This window comes from Fukomys damarensis, unplaced genomic scaffold (genome assembly GCF_012274545.1).
Source record: "Fukomys damarensis isolate Sample0158 unplaced genomic scaffold, DMR_v1.0_HiC HiC_scaffold_25, whole genome shotgun sequence".
NCBI lineage: Eukaryota > Metazoa > Chordata > Mammalia > Rodentia > Bathyergidae > Fukomys > Fukomys damarensis.
In genome coordinates this window covers 32,081,821-32,087,303 of record NW_022900937.1, presented here as the reverse complement: position 1 = coordinate 32,087,303, position 5,483 = coordinate 32,081,821, and positions in this window count along the sequence as shown.

Below are 5,483 nucleotides of genomic sequence, written 5' to 3'. Positions count from 1 at the left end.
TCTGCGGCGACGCAAAACTTAATTTCCCACTTGGCATTCGATGCCTAGTGCCCTGGAGCTGAGTCCCGGGGCACGCGGGCCTCTTGGACACGGCGGAGCGGACTCTGCGCGGACTCTGCGCCCCACGGCCCGGCGCCTCCAAGCTGGAGACAGTACGCAAAACTTAATTTCCCACTTGGCATTCGATGCCTAGTGCCCTGGAGCTGAGTCCCGGGGCGCGCGGGCCTCTTGGACACGGCGGAGCGGACTCTGCGCCCCACGGCCCGGCGCCTCCAAGCTGGAGACGGGCTCTGAGCGTTTTCCGTGCAGCTCCGCGCCCCCAGCCAGAGGGCAGAGAGGCTGAGCGGAGAAGGGGTGCTGAGGGTTCCCGCTCCGTGGACGAGGGCCCTACACTGTCCGGACTGGGCTCGAAGTTGTTGCGATCCTCCTGCCTCAGCTTCCCATAGTGTTGGGATGATCCTTCATTGCTTTTTGTTGTTTTTTGTGTGTGTGTGTGCGTGTGGGGGCTCACCGTTCAGTGCCTTGACAAAATCTAGCACCCTAGGGCGTGGTGAGGTTAGAGTGTAAATCCCGCCCTGGGCATGGGGATTTGGGGTTGGAGAACCCTGGAGGAGCTCAGCCGCGGCTGGACAAGTTACCTCCCTTCCCTGGGCCTCAACCCCAGGTCTTTACAGCCAAGCCTGGAAAATATAAGAGCCCCCCACCCCCGATCCTACCCTGGATGGGCGCAGTCTGAATACTAGTTCCTTTTCTTTTTTCTTTTTTTTGGAGGGGGGGGCACCAGGGATTGAACTCAGGTCCTTGTGCCTGCAAAGCAGGCGCCGTAACCACTGAGCTCGATCCCTGGCTGAATACTAGTTTCTTGAGTACCCATGAAAGAGGGCTTAGCCACCTTGCCCAAAATAGACAAGGCTAGGCTTCTGAAGAAGGGGAAACAGCTTAGACAGGACCCTTGCCTGTGACGAGAGTAGCCATTGCTGTCAACTGCCTTGGACTAGGAGGAGGGAGAAGGCAGTCCCCTGCGCCCCAACAAGTTGAATTCTTCCCCAGGTAGAAAGTGTGACAGCCCGTGACTTTCTTTTTTCTTTTGAAGATTGAACCTAGGACTTTGCCCTGAGCTGCATCCCCAGCCCTTCCCTTACATTTATTTTGAGACAAGGTCTTGCTAAATTGAGCGAGTTGGGCTCTAACTTTGCATGCTCCTGTCTCAGCCTCCCAGAATGCTGTGATTACAGGCGTGCACCACCACACCTAGCTACCTGGGACACCTTTGATTCCCGCTCTGAAGAATGCCGTTCTCCCTCAGTGCCCGGCTCCCAGGGCAGCAGGTATCTTGCATGGTGACCCCTTGGCACCTGGCACAGGAGGAAGGATGGGGTGGTAGGGTGGAGATGATACGTTAGACCGAGGAGATTGGAACGGAGCAGCAGAAGCTCTGGAGCAGGGGGTGAGGCCCTGCTGGTGCCCTGCTGGGCAGGCAGGAAACTGAAGCCCAGGGGAACTGGCACACAGGCCCGGCCGGCTGGGGTGGAGAATCCCCGGCAGCAGGTGTGTGGGGCGGCAGGGCTGACTCAGCCACTGACCTGGGTCCTGGCAGGTAAATCTGGTGACTAAACCTGCTGCGGTCGGTGGGACCTCACTGCCTCTGCGGGTGTTGGGGTGGGGGTGGGCGCGTCCGCTCCCTCCCATGTGCCTGTTTTCCCTGAGAGAAAAGCAACAAGGGCTGGGGAAGTAGCTGGGGATCAGGGATGATTTGCGATGAGGAGAGATGTGCTGAGTTCCCTCCCAGCACTGCACAAATCAGAAACGGCACATCACGTGCTTTGGAGATGGATGACAACTGATCTCTGAAAGTTCCTCCTGTGGAAGGGTGTCTTTGTTTGGTTTGGAGACAGGCTGGCCTTGAACTCGCAGTGATCCTCCTGTCTCTGCCTACAGGTTTGCAGTGTACACGACCACGCCTGGCTTTTTCTTCCTAATTGTTTTTACTTGAAAGGGTTGTGAGGGTATTCAGTGATTACAAATGTAAGGAGTCACACTTACTCAGTGTTGGAATATTGAGGGCTTTCTGGATGGTGCATTTTGCGTCCTGCCTACATATCAAACATTCATTTTCTGCTTCACTGAGTTTTTTCTCCTTCTCTCCTTCCTTTTTTTCCTTCTTTCTTTTCTGGGAATTGAACCCATGACTCAGCTACAACTCAGCTTTTTTATTTTACAACAGGATTTTGTGAAGTTACTAAATTTCCCAGGCTGGTGATCCTCCTGCATCAGCCTCCCAGAGTGCTGGGATTATAAGCATGCGCCGCTGTGCTCAGCTCCCAGTTTCTTTCAGAAGCATTTGGAGAGTTGACCGTGAGTGAGGTTTATGCCAGCTGTGCCAGCTCTTTGGAGGTTCCTTCCTGTCTTGGCGGGGGTGCCCCAACTCGGGGCACCTGGGAAGGGGACCGGGCATGGTGTCCCCATCACATCTGGACGTGCGGCGTCACCCCAGCTGTTCAGGGTGTCTCCAGAGCCCAGTCTCCCCCCATGCCTGTGGTGTGAATGCCATGCCCTGGACAGTGAAGGCTTCTGCCAGGGAGGCCCCGGATGAGACAGGGTGGCATCACTTGTGCCGCGGCGCATGGAAGGGGCAGGACTCAGCTGGCATCATGGCCCCACCTGGCCCAGCCCAGTGGCTCACTGGGAAGGAGTGGGTGGTGTCCAGCTGCCGGGCCTGGGCTGGGCTGGTCAGCGGCCACAAAGGCCATGCGGACAGTGCCTCGGTCCAGGGTTCATTCACCCGCAGCTGTGTTCAGCGGTGCCCTGCTTCTCTCAGCCCGGTCTCGTCAACGGGCTGAGGTGCCCGTGGGTGCACACCTGTGTTCCCAGCACTCCCCAGAGGCTGAGGCAGGAGGGTCCCAAGTTCCATCCCAGCCTGGGATATAGCAGTTCAGCCATACCCTATCTCAAAATAAAAAATAAAACCCGGCTGGAGATGTAACGTAGTGCAGAGGTGTGACTTCCTGCCTGTCTGCGGGACTATGATTTCCTTCCTAGCCCAGGACCCTGGCATGCACAAGTCACCAAGGCTGGGCCAGTCCTCACTTGCCCTCCCGCCCGGGCCTTGGAGAGGCCTCCTGGGCTCCGCTTTCCCGGTGCTCCCCGTCACTCCCTGACACCCACTGAGTTGCCAATGCCCTATTTTTGCAAGGCCCCACCTCTGGGAAGCCCCAGAGCAGGCCAGATCCCTTGCTTCCTCCCTTCCTCAGCGGGGCAGGGAGCGGCGTGGGGCCTTGCACAACTGAACCCTGGAGGTCACTCGGCAGGGGCAGAGGCTGGCAGAGCGGGCACTGGGGCAGCCAGCTGGGCTGGCCGTGGGGGGCTCCAAATGCACTCTCTGTGAGCACCCAGCCCTAAAAGAGCTCGTTGTCCCCAGGAGAGCAGCACACAAGCCACCTCCCCGGGGACGTGAGGTGTGAAAGGGCTGTGTGACCACCGTGCCCGCACTCAAGGTGGGAGCAGGAAAGCCGCGTGTGTGAGCCCTGACTGGCAAATTAGAGCTGTCTCAAAATAAGTTAAAAATAAGTAAATAAATAAAGGGCTGGGGTGTAACTTAGTGATAGAGTGGCCTGGATTTGATCCTCACAAACCCCACTCTGCCCCCACTACAAAGGGGAGAGAGAGCAGCCAGTTTCCTACCCAGCTCCTCCTGGGCTGTGGTGGCCACGCCCTTCCCAAGGCCTGTGGAAGTCTCTCCGCAGGACACTTCCTAAGGAGAGTTCTCTGGTAAGCACAGCGTGGCCTTTCCGGTAAGCTTAAGCAATAAGGAACATCCACCATCTCATATAACAATTCTCAGAGCGGGGACTCTGGTTTCTGTTATTCAGAGCATCGAGAACAACACCAAAGACTTGGATTCTTTCTCAGCTTTCTGTACCACCATGCCTGTGTGTTGGTTGGCCTAGCTCCCCTCATGGATCCAGAGTGGCTGCCCCTGCTCCGGGCATCATCTACCGATAAAAAGAAAGCGTGTGAACAGAGGGGAAGGGCATCAAAACCAAGCCCTTCACGCTGAGCTCCATCCCCTACCCTTGTATATTTCATTTTATACAAATAAAATAGGGGAGGGGAGGGGTTGAAACAGCATCTCACTGTGTAGCCTAGGCTGGCCTCCAACATGCTGCAACCCTCCTGCCTCAGCCTCTGAGGTTCTGGAATTACAGGCCTGTGCCACCATGCAAGGCTCTTTGTTTAGTTTTTTATTTTTTGAGACAGGGTCTCGATAAGTCACTAAGTGGCCTTCCATGAAGAACACACTCACGCCTTGAAAGATGCTATCTGTTAGGGTTGTGTGCATCACTACCTTGAAGTCCTCAGCTCAGCTTCTGGAATTCGACCTTATTTGGAGACAGGGTTCTTGCAGGTGTGGCCAGAACAGGATGTGGTCATGGGGTGCCAATACCCTGGTTTCTCCTCAGCAGGGAAGGGGCAGAGAGGCAGGTGGGCATGGCCACTGGGCCCTGCACATGCTGACCACAGCTGGTCACCCCTCTGGGAGCCAACAGTCTCCCTAGTGGCTCATGAAGAAGCAACCCAGAGCCAGGCGTGGTAGCACACACCTATAATCTTACTACCTGGGAGGCTGAGGCAGGGGGATCCCCGTGGGCTCAAGGCCAGCCTGGGCTGCATAATGAGACCCTGCTTTAGAAAGAGAAAAACTCAGCACCCATCTTCCATGACAAAAGTCTCCAAATGTGACACCGGAAGTCACAGATTATTCCTGGGTGCGTGCCAAGGTGGGGTGGCCAGGATTTGAGACCATCAGTGCCAAACCCTGCAGAGCCCCGGGATGCAGGGCCGAACTGGTCACCGGGAAGGGCTGCAGACCCCGGTAATGCGCTGGCCAGAGGGGCACAGGGAGCCAGGTCGCCGTGGATGAAAGGGCGTTGGAGCCCGGAAGCCCGCGCTTGTGTTATTAAAACTCCATCCTGACCGCAGCGATTGTTCAGAACAATGACAGTTTTCAGGGAGGGGCGCTGCACGGGGATGTTTGGAATTGACAGCATGGTAGTAATAACAAGCAGAGAGGCTTTGAGTCAGTTTTATTATGATTTTAAAATGACCTGCAGACAAAGCCAGCTCTTCTTGCTGTACCTGCGAGGGCGGCCCCATCTCCTGCCCTTCCCAGCCTCCTGCCGGCTGGGCTGGCACCGTGGAGCCGTGGGGTCCAGGTGGCTCCGTCCTCCTGGGTCTGGGGTGGGGGTTGGGGGTGTTGGTAAACCCTGAAGGCCCAGCTCGGGACTCTGCTCACCCTCCTCTTGGGTCTGCTTCTATAGCCATGCGGAGCCCTTTCCCTCCCAGGATGGCTCACACTTAGATGCTTATAGATTCTCTCTCTGGGCTGGGGAGTTTTGGGGATGGGTTTGCAGCACTCAGGAGGCCGAGTCAGGAGGATTGCTGTGAATTCAAGGTGGATTCGAACAACATAGCAGCCCTGTCTC